This window comes from Gymnodraco acuticeps, unplaced genomic scaffold (genome assembly GCF_902827175.1).
Source record: "Gymnodraco acuticeps unplaced genomic scaffold, fGymAcu1.1, whole genome shotgun sequence".
Lineage (NCBI taxonomy): Eukaryota > Metazoa > Chordata > Actinopteri > Perciformes > Bathydraconidae > Gymnodraco > Gymnodraco acuticeps.
Window position 1 is genome coordinate 1,212,545 of NW_022990054.1, and position 15,414 is coordinate 1,227,958.

Genomic DNA, 15,414 nt, shown 5'->3' on the forward strand with positions numbered 1-15,414 from the left:
GAGTTCAGATTTGTATTAAAGACCAAAATATGTGCCCTCTGGCAGACCCTGTCATCCAGACAAACTGTATGCTATATGTTAGGGAGAAGCTTTGGAAATCTGTATCCGAACTCTTCGTAAATTCTGACAACAGACAGATAACAATATGTTGCAGTTAAACACCAAGTCTGCTCTTTGTTCCTCACGACGGCTGGTTGTCAAACGTATTGCTGGTATAGAGCTAACATCCTATTATATAACCCGTATGTCCTCCTGCTCTTTCACTGCTGTAACTCTCTTCTCATTGGTTTTCCAAATAGAATGGATAGAAATAGAGAGCATAGGCTGGTGTTTTCTGCCTCTTAGTATCTCTCAGCTGGCTGTTAGCTCCCACACCCTCATTAGCTCAGTCTGGAGCAATGTGTGGTTGTCTAAGAAGCAGAGCGTGTTGCTAGTTACTGTGCACCGCGTAGCTGCCCAAACGGTAACCTTTATTTTGGCTTCAGTAAGAGAAGAGAGCCCTCCGCCAAGCCAGGGGAAATGAGTGGGTGATGGCTGATGATCGAAAAACATTAACGGTTAAGAGAAAAAAGAATTGTGGCAGGTTTTACAAAGCCTGAGGAAAAGCCTCATCATCTCAAACTCTCCCTTCCCTCCCACAAGGGAAACGATAGACTGCCATCCCTGAAATGACATTCCCATGTGCTTCCGACAAGAGGTGTCCTCTATCGGAATCTGAGAGGGACGTTGAAAAGAGTAACAGATGATGTGTAGAGACACATTCATATAACTCCAAAGTCTCTTCTTTTCAGCACTCATAGATACAAGAGAATCATTTATGAAGAGCAGACTGAAGTTGGGCAAAGGGCAAAACATTTTAACCAGTAAACTGAAATACTTCTTTCCTGACAATACATACTCTGCACTGTGTGTGTGCTATGGCTGAATGTGATAGCACTGCAGTAAACATGTCTGTGCTAAAGATTAAGCAAGTTTCAAGCAATACCTGCTGCAGGGAGTCTCCCAGGTATGCATCAAAGGTGTGCCCACAATTTGACTAACAAGTATACACAAAGCTCAGCGAGTGACCATTATAACTCCTCCAGATCTCCCAAAGCAGACAGTGGACATATGGCTTGTGGTTTGCTATGCTAGAAAGTGTGATATCATCACAGTTTGGACACTTAATAGACTGCCTTGTTGCAAAACGTGTGCTGGATGTTGCATTGAGCGGTTTCAGTTGTTATAAGTGAGTGTGGACAACTGTCTTATCTGCGAGTAAACACTGATGAATCTATTCTGCAGAGTGAGGGCTCTGTCTAATATAAGATCACTGTGCAAATACACTACACACAGCAGGAACCATCACAGAATGAAATGCAACATGGTGTTGACTGTGTATACAAAGCACACATAGTATTTTACAATAAAAGGAGAGGTACGTTATGACATGTAAAGGACTATATCGCATGCGCTGGATGTATACATCATCCAGGCTGTATATCAAATGCTCTATAAATAGTGAAAGGGAGTTATTATTGCAGAGAGTTGGAGGTACATGATATGTTGACTTCCTAAAAACAAAGCCCAAAAGCAAGGGAGAAAGTCACTTTACTCAACAGTAGTACTTCATACATGAGGAACACATTGATATAACTAAATATATGTTGACTCCAGTAAAGTTATGCTGCCAAAGGGAATTTGGTCTCATACAAAAAGTGTAACCCCCCCCCCCCCCCCCCCCCCCCTTTCCAGTACTTTCTCTGCACCATCTGACTTGTATAATATGTGCTGACTCCTGCTTCCAACACAATGGAAACGGCTGCCTCTAGCAGAGTACGGCTGCTACAAAGAGCATGTGCGTCAGACAACCACACCGTACACAAGCTTCAACGCATCCCTGTTCCCTCACGCACACACAAACATCCCCATACACCCGTGTTTGTGCATATAAAGTATGTTTGCACCTCTTTGATGTGTCACTTCAGGTATTTTGGTAATTATAATGAGGGCTATGCTTTTGCAGATTGTCAATCATTCCTTAAATTGGATATAACCGCAAATAAATGTGGGGTGAAGCATGTGGAGCTCTAGAATGTTCATATGACCTTGTGAGGATCTCTCATCTCCCAATTAATTACTAATAAGTCCTCAGACTTTTTTTTCTCAGTAAAATAGGTGGACATTTTTCCATTGTTGTATTTTCAAGAGACCCCTAGCAAATTGAATTAGTGTGCTCCTGAACTGCCTTCCTGTGCATACACCACCTTGTTTTATGACCACCATAACTAAAGTGGCCTCCATAATAGAGTAGGTGTTACTGTATGGGACATGTAATATGAATACCTCATTCAGAAATGGCTTGATTCCAACTCATGTCAGAGAGAGTCATGGCCCCTGAGGTGTAAGACCCATTTTGAGAGACTCTTTGCCATTCATGTAGGTGAGGGTTTATGGAAAAATATATATATTTCGTGTGGGCAAAATGAAGGTCTGTGCAAGACTGTGTGTCTATGGGACTGAGGAAAAGTGTGCACATGTATTTAGATGTACTGACTTACTGTAGTGTGTTTCACCAAGAACGGCACACTGAAGTTATTCCAGTCTTCAAATTCGACTCTACTAAATGGTTCAAAATAGAAACTGAATAATACCTGGAGGACTAATTAAACCAGTATAATGAACCGGTAAACAGTATGTGTTCAGCAACCATTAAAAACAACCCCCTCAATTTGCTACTTTAAATAATACAAGACAACTAGGCTACAATGTTCAATTAATTATTTAAATGTCCAGCTCCTGAAAAAATATCATACTTGAAATCCATAATAAGACCTTGATTTGATGTACTTTGACATGTTGTGTTATTGCTTTTACAGAATAATCTTTAGCCTATATTTAACATGCCTAAAACTGACATAGACAAAGGGTAATTTTAAGAAATGTTAATATATTTTCTTTTGATTGTGCCATGTTCCTTTAAAGCTGCGGCAATATTCACGCACCACCACACTCTCAGTAGTTCCCACAGTCCCACCCCGCTGCTTGCTTCACCGCTGAACCCCAGCCTGCGTCATCTGAGCCCGATGAAGGTCCGCCAGCCAACCAGGGCCTGGCCCACCACCACCACTAATATCACAAGCAGCTAAAGCACTATATGCATCATTTAATCTGGCAATGGAAGAGGTTAGGGATAAGACAAAGAGGAGGGGATGCGAGTAGAAGCTGAGAGGAGGAGAGGAAGCTTTGGTGGAAGACAGATGAGTCATGCAGAGGAGGGATGTAACGGAGACTGGGGAAGGGGAAGACAAGTGGCACAAGGGATTCATTCTTTCGCGGCCATTATGGTTTTATTTTGTGAGGTTCACCCTACGAATGTCATGTGGGAATCCTAGCTACAAATCACGGCTGAAACTCACCACCAGCCTGCGGCGGTCCCCGTCCCATCCAAACTATCTCTCAAAACCACAACAACTCCTCCTAGCTCAGCCGAGCAATCACTCACAATCATGTTTGACACGCTGCCATAACAAGGTCCAACAACTACTTTTTTTGTTATGCTGAAAGTTCTTGAAACTTTGCCCAGGTGGGCTGTCACTCTCAATTAGAAGTTTTTATGAGACGTATGACATTCAAATCTATTGTCTGGAAATCATAAAACGTTTAACTGTGACATGGTGATAGAATGGGCCAGGAACACAAAGCTACGCTAATGGAACACATTGTGTTTAACATAGGCCTTGACTCGAACTCTTAACTGCTCTTTTGATATCCCACGGTCTAATGGCAGAATATGTTCTTTCGCACAAGCTTGGTAGCAGAATTAGGGTAAAAAACGACTTTGGAGGACTTTGGAGGACATAACTGCTTATCATGCATACTTTTTCAGCAAATATTTGAAAGATATGTGGGTTTCACCTTCAATAACCAGCCAGAAAAAACAGCTCCAAATGCTCAGACCATGGCAAAACCTCACAGTATAACGTTTGGGATGTTCATTTCTGAAGCAGCTAAGGACACTGTTCACCATGCAAAGCTTCTATTAGCATAAATTGTACATATTTTGTAATGAATTTAACCTTCAAAACACTTGTATCAAAGTTGGGTTCTTACATTAGAAGAATACTTTAGGACATGAGGGGGTAACACATACAAATATCTTGCAATAAGTAAGGTCATAAAGCTACGGCATATAACCTTAAATAGTTTACTGATGAGCGATCCGGACCTTGAAATACTCTCCGTATGTTGCCATTCATTCACATAGGTATTTCATCTCTGTTTACACCAGCTCAGCCTTGATCAAATTCCTGGACCATAATTAGTCTGTGTGCTGATTTGTTTTGTCTGCGGTAGAGAGTGTGTGAAAGACAGAAGGACATGATCAGCTTAGCCCCTGCTGAAATGGCTCTGTCACACACACACACACACACACACACACACACACACACACACACACACACACACACACACACACACACCAACACACCCGTGAGCACCTGCCTTGTCTCCTTTCACAGCCTCCTCATTCATTACAGGGTGGATGGATCAGAGAGTCGGGGAAGGGGGCTTCAAAGACACTTCCCCTGCCCAGAAAGGAGCTCTGATTCTGGGCCAGGAGGCTCCACGCTGCTCCCTGTGTGGAGGCTGGAGGGTGGACAGTCACACAATAGTACAGTGTTTTGAAGGACTGTTACTGGGTGTGTATCCCCCCACAGTATCTTGATCTCCTCTGTCTTTTACAAAGTATTTCACACAACAAAAGAAAAGCCTCATTTCATGTCCATGGAATCTAAGGCCAGATGTGATCCTTCACTCACAGGCCTGGCCTCTTGTTTTCCACACTCAAAAGCACCAACACACCTGTTTTCCACACATCAAACCTCACCCCCACACACTCCACAATGTTTTGGCCCCTTCTCAGAGTGTGTGCCACATAAAGGTTTTCTTTTGTAGGCACTGAGCATGATTTCTGGGAGGAAACCACTGAGATTGATGAATGAACTTTATTGTATGTGTATGACTCTCTGCAGAACCAGAGGAATACACTTCATTCAGTTGTGCTAACTGAGTTTCAGCATATAGGGTTAAAAATATCTCCATGTTTGCTTGCTCTGGCGGACCCTCATCACATTCCTTATCTAAACAAGATTCAAGTGGGACAGAGGGGCTTTTTAGAAAGTGAAAGTGGTCTATTAGTATTTCGGCTAAAAATAATCATTTCATTCGACGAGTTAGTATATACGCGTGTCTTTCAAAATACAATCTACCGATGTGGATTTAGGGATAGACAGAGAAGCATTCATGAGCTAAAGCTGCTTACAGTACACTTGACCCCTCACTGGAATACTCAAGCTAGCGATTCGAGATGTTTCTGATTTAAACGGCATTACTTTTACTCACCTGACTCAAACAACAACACCAACACACACACACACACACACACACACACACACACACACACACACACACACACACACTCACACACACACACACACACACACACACACACACACACACACACACACACACACACACACACCACACACACACACACACACACACACACACACACACACACAGGTTAGCCTGACAACATATCAAACCATGATAGACAAGTAAAGCACGGTCTGGTCGATATCCCGTGACGCCTCTGGTGACCCCCAGCTGCAAGGGGTCACGGGTCAGAGGTGGTGCTCAGCTGGGTCTAAAAGAGGAAGTAACCTTATCAGCTGTGTGGAATGGGTCTTCCCTGAGTCACTGAGAGGAACACCCACACACATCACTAATCACTTCAAGACACAAGCTAAGATGGAAAGAGAGGAAAGCTCCTATTTTAAAGTGAATGTGAAGGAATGGATTGTAGGGTTGTGCCTGGTCTGCCTGCTGTTCTTCTTGCTATCCAACATACTCTTTTGCCCCGTAAAGATGTTTTCTAGGAGGTAAAACCCCAGAGAAGGTGAAAACTAAGATTTAAAAGTTTGAAACAAAGACTTGAATGTGTGACATATACTACCTGCGCCCAGGCTTGTAGTAAGGTTTGATTTATCTTTCCACTGTCAGAAATCCTCAATCAAAATGTGCAAAGGACTAAATGTGTTTCTCCACAATGAGATGCTGAACCTTCGTCGTATACACAACTACGGTTTAGTATCTAATGAATGAAATACTTTGGTCACAGTTTCCTCAACAATGCAATTACAATAAAACACAATTAAAAAACATTAACAATAAAAATAGTGCAAGCTAGCATTAGATCATCCTGTCTGTTTTCACTGACATAAAGGTTTTGTATTATTGCAAATATTACACTACAAGCCTTAAGGATGATAAAGGTGTTATTTAGAAACACAGCTGGTAGTAGTAAAGAATAATGCCTACATGTTTATCTATAATGTATCTATTAGTTATAAGTAAAAGAAGGAGTGTGGTAGTGTTTGATTGACAGCAGCTTACAAACATGTTTGATGTGTATAAGATGAGCAGCTGATTATCTATCTAGCCTGGAAACTCACTCTGGTAAATGTTTGTTTAACAAGCTAAGGTGCAGGACAAGGTCATTTAAGGTTTGTAAATTAGATGAGGAGATGTTAGCCGGAAAGCTAATGATTTCTCAATATATGCAAATGGTTACTTTGTGGTATTCCGTAAATTCATTACAAGACTGGGGGAATCCATCATGAAACAACTGTTGAGCTGCAAATGTGGTCTCAAATAACAAACCTACTGCCACCACCCCTGAACAAACACACACACACACACACACGGAGGATTTGGAGTGGTAGGATTCAAGATGGCTTTGGTTTCCCACAGCCCCAAAAAATATTGCCATAAGCTCCTCTACACAACTAACCCTAATCCTAAACATGACTTCAGCCCCCCCCCCCCCCGTGCTTTACTCTCCCTCTTCGCTCTCTAATCATGTGTTATACTTTACATTCCAGGCCAACTGTGGTGCCTGTGGCTATCTAGTCTCATTCAGCATTCCCCTGTCTCCATATGTGACGCCACTTCCAATAATGTGCAGCTAAGGGACAGTATGGCTCCATTATTGGATGATTAGGTTGTATAGGTTTCACTGGCTTATTGTACAGTAATTGAGCTGGAAATACACTACACTGTATATGGAGGCTGGTTTTGTTTTCTTTATGATATAGGACGACGGATATTACATACACCCACATGCACATAAACATTTAACCCCAAACACGCCCTCTCATAATCAAATCCACTTTGGCTTTTGGGATGATGTCACCATTGAAAAACTCAGCCAAAAGGTTGAGTGTGTATGTATGTAATGGTAGCATTTTTTTTTTATTCAACAGCTCACTATCACTGTAGTAAAGACGGCACCTGATTGGCTGGAACCGAGAGTGCTGGCTGTTTTATTTGCCCATTTCAAATAGAAACAGTTAACCTCCCTTTAAGAACAAGCTGCCCTCTATTCAGTTCCTGGACACATCACACTATGGGCAGCAGGCTGGGCAAAGAGGCACAAAGTGTGTGTGTGTGTGTGTGTGTGTGTGTGTGTGTGTGTGTGTGTGTGTGTGTGTGTGTGTGTGTGTGTGTGTGTGTGTGTGTGTGTGTGTTTGCACTAATTGCTCCCATTCTGTCTGTGTGATCAGCTCATTTGCTCTGAGAGCGAGAACAGAGAGCCAGTCAGTTTGGATGGCAGACAACACTCTCATTGAGCGAAGGCCTGAACCTGAACTCTGGATTACGGCGTTCTTAATAACACACGCAGGCACACACACATTAAGAAGGTGAATCACAGTAACAGAGACTGAGATGGAGGTTCTTATTCTTTTCAGGAGAGGAAACTCCAGTGAAGTTAACTGGCCAGTTGGCTGTTTGGATGTCTCCCAGAGGCCTAAAAACGCCTCTGACTTTCACATGTGTGCAGTGATGGATGTTTGAAACCACTTACGAACAAATAAACATGAACTCTGGCCATTTGGTGTTAGTCAGACTTTAAGTCTTTCCGATATGGATTTAAGTATTTTCAGCCTTCAACTTTTAATTAAAAAGAAGAAATGAGCAAGCACTAAATATATCTGAACCTTGACCAGTCAAGTGGGCAGGGATTTGTTAGCACAACACTTTTTGGAGAACTGTTAGGACCAATTCACTAGAGCTTAATTTACTCCCTTTTTCCACCTAAAATGCAGTTTGTCCATGTACTGTATGGGTCTCTGTCTTGGTGACATCATACAACTTCCTGTGTGACTCATCTGATTTTTTCTCTTAGACTTGCAGGTTGATCACCGCTTGCATTTGTTTCATGCTTCCTAATTAGTCATTGATACATTTTTGCCACTATAAAACCTTTACATTTAGAGCTAATCTCAAGACTAAAATGTGGCATTTTTTATTATCACTTCAACCCCTGCATGAATCACATTCATCATTCTGTGACTCACCAAGTCCTTCTTAGTTTGAACTGCTACTTCGACTCCTTCTCTCTTCCTTAATTATTCTCTCACATACTAAATCGAGCATTCACAGATCGAAATGAACACCATTTCAGAGGGCCATGCTGTGTCTTTCACACCAGCGTGACATCAGACAATCACAGGTAGTGCACTTTAAAAGCTCAAGGAGAACATTTCACAGCACCAAATCCTTTCCAGCTTATTTGTTCAGATACAAACTCTTGCTGCTGGTTCTCACAGTCCGACGTGAACTTTGATATTGGCGTTTCAAAGAACTGGATGCAAATTCCCCAATGTAAATCTAAAGCAGCTTTCTGCTGATTAACATTCCGTGTTGGGCTGGGTAAAGGGGCAAAATCATGATGCAGAACGGGGTGAGTCAAAGGGGGGGGGGGGGGAAATGACATGGGTGGAGGGATGCTTGATGGATTACGATTAAGGACGGCAGGTTCACTCACACTTTCAATCAACCTGTTCTTTTTTTCCCTCTCTATCTCGCTCTCTTTCAAACGGTACCTTTAAACTGAGTAGAGTGGACAAGAGACTCAGGGAATGAAAGGCAAACCACCGATTATCGTTCCTTGAAGTGCTTTGTACACCATTTAGTTTATTGCTCTGTTTGGCCTTAACTTACAACTGCTAAACTGAGTGCAATGATTATTGACGTCTTTCCCAAAGAATACCCCAAAATATACACAATCCTTATACGCACAGTAAATGTATTTGAAGTATCAAAAGAAAGAGTTCTAATTGTACAAATGTGCTCCTGTCGTTGGATTATAACTGTGGAGCTGACTACTTTATATACTGTTTGATAGTTCTATAACATTGCATCATATTTTCAATGACCTTTAAATTACTTTCAATGAGTGGCTACATCAATCTCATATTCATTTGTAACAACCTGCACAGCAAGCTCAATAAACAAGAGAGGCTACATTAACATCTACATAGACAGAAAACTATAGAGCATAGTTGCTTTAAAAGGTCTATCATGCTCAAATAGAGACTGCATTAAGGAGGAACAACCATTCACATACTTACTCCATCCCATAATAACCTGCCATGGATAAGTTGAATAGAGAGGATGAGTAAGCAGCATTTCACAGCAGTGCTTGAACAGGCATGCAGCTCTTTTGTGTGCAGTAATTAGAAGGGCTGCTCTTTTAACAGCCGCCTGACTCTACTGCTGTCCACGCCATTGTTGACAACAACTGTCCTCACTGTGAAGCACAGAAGAGAGGTGAGAGTTCGATGCCGGGAGGGGATACTGGGAGGGTATTGGTCGTAACATCGGGTGGTAAGAGTGGGCAAAGCACCTCGTACAATTAGTCTGGAAATCAATGCCACTGTGAGAACATTTGTAAGAGCGGCCTACTGGCAATAAATCAACAGACCACCCAACCTCAGACACACGATGACATTCTGATATATATGCAGACACTTTTGAGCACAGACTGAAATATTGGTGAGGTGTCATTAAACCATATATCTTGTGGCCATGTGTCAGTCTCGCAGATGACAGCAGGGCATAAACAGCAGCTTTAAATATTCAGTGTGTGTGTGTGTTTGTGACCTGGGTGTGTGAGGGACCTGCAGGGCGTGGTGGGGTGTCCACCTCTTTAGCAGGAGGCAGTAAACTACCTCTAACCAGACCAGTCACCTCATTCAACTGGCTGTATGACCCATCTGACACAGGGGTTTACAGCCCACCCCTGACACTCACACACTGCACACACCCCTCGCACGTCACAGGGGGAGTGTCCACACCCTAAAGAGAGCGCCCTTAAGAGAAGACTCCTCTTGTGCAGTTATGTCACCTTTTGACCTACACATCTTCACACCCACAAAGCAACACTTACTCACACAAAGACACACACTCACACAAAGACAAACACTCACACTCATGCCACCTTCCTCTATGTAACAAGTGCCCATGTGGTGGTCAGTGCTATGGGACGCACTCAAAATTAAACAAAGCCTCATTGTGTCCATGTCCTCCTCACACAAGTACACACACACACATGCTTAGACACCTACAGTACAATGGTCCTGGACCTGGGGGTCAGCCATCTTGGTTGTCCTTCTGTGCTTGGACTTCCTTCACCCCTTTTTTTTTTGTCATTCTTGGAAAAAACAATTGTGCTTACATGAGCATTCTTGATAGCACACTTTGTGATAAGAGAAATCGAAACGGCAAGATAAATATTTAATTAAAAATAAAACAATGAAGTAAAGAAATGACAAAGACAAGTTACAATGAACACTTGAAAGAACGAAACAGAAGAGAAGAAAGGGATCAAACTGACTGAATATGTGTCAGATCATGGGAGCGTTAACAGTGTGACTTATTCTTGACCAGCTCTTGATATAAAAACTGAATAAAGCAGAGTGTGGGGATCATCTTCCTCAATGTGGTGTGAATGGTGACACATTGTGAAGTTTCAGTTCTGCCTTTTGGCAACAAAAAAAATCAAGAAACGGGTAATTGTTAAAAAAAAGAATTCCCATCACCCTGATTCACCACCACTCACTACTGTATTGGTTTCCTTTTAAAACCAAGCGGACAGTGTTTGACTTCTGTGCAAACAGTGTGGTGAGTGTTTAGTGCTTCTTCCTCTCTGCAGGGGGCACCTGCTCACACATTCCTCTGCCCGAGCGTGGCAGCAGCACAAATAAAGTTGTGGGTGGTGAGCGTGTGCGTGTGCATAATATGCAAGGGGGGGTGTTTGTTGCCCATGTGTGTTCCCAGCTGTTGCCTGTGCAGGTGCTACAGGCCCGCTTGACTCAGTGTGTGTCATTGAAATCATTTATAAGGTCATCCCAACAACTTCAGACAGGTCTAATCTCTGCATTCTGTTTTAATGTGTCTGGCTGTGTGTGTTTGTGCCTCTTAATGTGTGCATATGCATGAGTGTGTGTGTGTGTGTATGTTATGCAGGTCATAAGAGGCTACTGATCCAGGGGTCTTTGTGGACCACCCACTTAAGCCCTCTACTCTAAGCAGCAGATGGAAAAAGAAAGACAAGGATCGCAGACAAGGAGCGATGTCACTTTGAGAGGGAATGTTGTCTTTTTTCAATCTCCTACATATTTCTACTAACTCTAAAACCAGAGCACTTTAACAAACGGAACACTCTGACAAGTACAAGCAATGTCAAAGCAAGCGTCCATTTTCCTTTTAACTGCTTAATAAGCTCTGCAATTCTCACGAGTGTGCATGTGTGTGAGTTAATGCATTTCTTCCTGAGAATAGCAGAAGACCCGGTCAATTCACTTTAACTGACGTTCCCACAACCCTTCCAAGCCACAATGACTATATAATAGCTGACAGACTCAAATCCCTTCCTAGCACACAAACACACAGAAACTCACTCCCTGGCACACATACAGACTGGCCACATTGTATATTATCAACTACGCCCTTTACAGAAACTAATAAAACCACGTTCGGCAGGAAACAATCGATAAATCATCAGGAAAGACACTTCTCCTGTGAGACTGTGCTACAAAGTGAACACAATCAGGGAACAGGAGAAACAGTTTCCAGATTGTTGAACGGTCGTCCCACTCAGACTTGTAATATGTGCTGAGTGTCAGGGTCTAACCACCATGGGTATTGTTAGTAAATCATGACGAGAGGTGCAAGCCACATCCTGACCACACACAAACCAAAACACACAAACCCCTCTACCCTTCCCAGAGAGACCACACTGCCCAGCAGAGACCCTTTAAAGGAGTGTGTGGGTGTGTGAGTGTTTCCGAGGAATGTTTGTGTGTCACAATTTGGGGAGAGGACTATTCTTACACATGCTCACACATAGCTCCTGTGCGAACAACAGACTGAGTGACCAATCTCTTTCCATTCTCATATTCCCACTGAAGGGGCTGTCAGTGTGTGGTGATGATGTGTGTGTAAGTCAAATAGCCCCTCCTGCATTTGTTCCACGTCTGACAGGCTTTCACTCGACAAAATCTCTCCTTTCTGCCCAATCCCACTGTTAGTTATTTGACTTCCTGTTCCATTCCAAGAGAAACAGGAACCCCTGCACTGCCAGCTCGGGAAACCCCATGACCACAGACGGCTAGACAGACAGGAGGAGAGGCTTGTGGGATATTTCATTCAACTGCTTGCCAAGTGTTCAGGGTTTGGGTTGGAACTACTGTAATCTCTAAGCTAGGAACATTCTCACACACACATACACATTTCCACTCTACCCTAAAACTAATCCCATTTTCCAATTTCAGCCCGTGAAGTCTCAGAGGAGCTGATGAGAAGTGATAATTAGCTACATTTCACCTGATGCCTCTTGAGAGATACATGGGAGAAAAACACACACAATAATGAAGACAGGAAGGAGCTAGGGAGAATGAATGTGAATGAGCATCTCTACATGACGGCTGTGAAGGTATTTCAAGACACGTAGACCTCCATTAGCCATCCTCCCTAAATAGATTTGATACCCAGGGATTACGATGGATATTTACAATGGAGCTACAACATCCTGGTAGTTCTTGGAGCTGATGGTATGATGATGCGTTCCCCAGCCGTGGTCTCTGAGCTACAGGTTCCCAGGAGGCAACAGGAGAACAGTGTGGGAAGTCTCTGGCTGACCCTCGCTGAGAGGAGAACTGGCAGTATGCAAGCAGACAACCGCTGAGCCGGCGAATAAAAAGGAGGAGAAGTGAAATAGGGAAAGCAACAAATGGGAGGACAGCAGATTGAGGGGTGGCCAGTTTTTCTATGATTGGATTTTCAGACTGCAGTGACTGGTTTGCACACACTGATATGCAACGGAAATAGCCCAGTGTTAGATGTAGAGCTGCATGCAGAATTGTACAAGCCAGGGCATGAATAGTACTTGACCTCATTGTGCAGGCGCTGACCTCACTAACAGCTACCACCACGAGGCGGTCAGAGAGTAATTACAGCCCTCAGTGCTGAAGTGTCCTCGAGCCAAGGTCCACAAGGCAGGTTCATCTCCTGCTCTGTTTTTTTACCTCTGACTGACCCTCGATCCCTCCCTGCTTTTCTTTCTTTCCCACTTTGCTCTGCTTTACCTCTCAGCACTGAGTAAGGTAGACGCATTATACCCACTTTCAGAACCAACGAGGGTCTTTATCCCCACATGTTCAGCCATTTAAAACATTAATAACGCTGCTCCACTCTCCTTCGCTGTTAACTCCTCTGCTCAGTGTGCCACACCTTGTAAAAGTCCATAATGGTTCATGTAAAAGTGTATTGAAAGCAGGACCCCTATTTCTTCTCTATCCGTGATCAGCAGTAAGGAATGAATATGCAAATTCATGCGTAGAGACAAACAAACATCTGTATCGTATTCACTCACTGCCTCAAACACACACATGATACAATGTTATTGGTTTCCCTTCTGCAGGAGATGATGATGGCATTTCAAGACTTGTGTGCGGAACACAGGGAGCCAAGAAAAGAGACAAAGTTGTGGAACGAAGACTGAAGAGAAGGAGGGAGGCTCGGGGAGGACGGAGCGATGGAGCTCTTGGGAGGTTTCCACGGGGTCATGACAAGAAGAGGGGCCTCCACTAAAGTGTGTCCTCCCCAGCATGAGTCTGGAGATGATAGCCATCCATCCCGGCTTGATGAATCTCAGGGATATCTGTTTTTCAGTCTTTCACACACAGCAGATATCACACAGACATCCTAATGAGGTTAAAAAGCACTGGTTGTCACACCTGCATACAGGGGGGAAGCCCACCACATGCTGATAGTGCAAATTCCTTTCCATTATTGTCTGTCTGTTTGCTACTTATCAGTCTGTGTCTCTATCTCAAGTGATTTTAGATGTTATTTTAAAGGGTGTGCGGACCAATGCTGTTCTGTGTGTGTTATCTTTGTCTTTTCAGATACTGGTACAGAGCCACAATGTTATCAGAGCCACAGACACGCATCCAGGCACCTCCTCACTGGGCTCTCACATGTGGGATAGACTCTCTGACTGCCATAAATTGTTCCATTGTTCTCCTAACATCAGATTAACTCTTCCTTGGATCCTGTCTGCAGACCTACTGTCAAAACAAAGCCTTTCGGCATCACAAAATAAAACATCTCCGTAGACGTTGGTATGAAACCACCTCAATGAGTCAAAGCTGGGGCTCAGCTGAGTGGCTGGGTGGCTGTTGCAGTATTTATGACTTGCTGACCCTGAGGCTCTTGACACATCTGCCCCCTTCAACCCCATCATGCAGACACACCCGCCCCTTCTTAGCACCTGACTGGACTCCTGAAAGACTCCTTCTGTAGGAGGGCTTCCCTGGTGGAGAAATTCCCTTCCAAAAAGCAGACTATTAACAAAAGACAAAGCATATAATTGTTCAGAGTTTCCTTAATGGCTGAAAGGTGTCTTGACCTCTTGAGCTCCAGGACTTCCTCCTTCTTGACTTCTGTGAGAGTTAATGCTGGGCTGGGTCTTACATTATATATTTAACTGTCAGGCTGCCTTTCAAAGTGGCTTTACGGCCCCTTTTAACAGAAGCATCATAAGGCCGGCCACTGACACGCACACACATGTATGTACAAGTATGTGCACTGTATGGACTGTTAACTAATGTGAAACACATGGATTCTGATGGGAGTGCTTGTTCAATAGAGCCAAAATTAGTCACACTTGTTCCAAGGGCCAGAGGGGCGTAACAAATGTCCAATCCTAACATGTTTGATAATTCCATTGGGCTTACGTAGTTTAACAGGATCTGGTTTGATGAGCTGATGAACATGTTGGCATTTTTAGAGGCTGTTCTGGTCTTTGAGGTGGAGAAGGGAAAGCATTGAGGGGTGCGCTCTGTGCCTGGCTTAAGCGAGCGTCTGTTTAACTGCTGTCTGACTGACTTCCTCTGCAACCTCCTCTCCTCTGCAGAGACTGACACACACTTCCTGCCACCCAGCTACTAATAGTCTAATTCATATTCAGACACGGTCAATGGGAGACACAAGGCTCGGTGCAGAATTAAGTTCAATCATGGAAAA

General features: G+C 43.4%; 1 protein-coding gene across 2 annotated transcripts in view; it reads right to left on the reverse strand.

The window, feature by feature from the left end:
* Positions 1-15,414, reverse strand: part of abtb2b (ankyrin repeat and BTB (POZ) domain containing 2b) — a 42,835-nt gene that overhangs the window by 17,121 nt on the left and 10,300 nt on the right. The gene's annotated exons all lie outside the window — the stretch shown is intronic.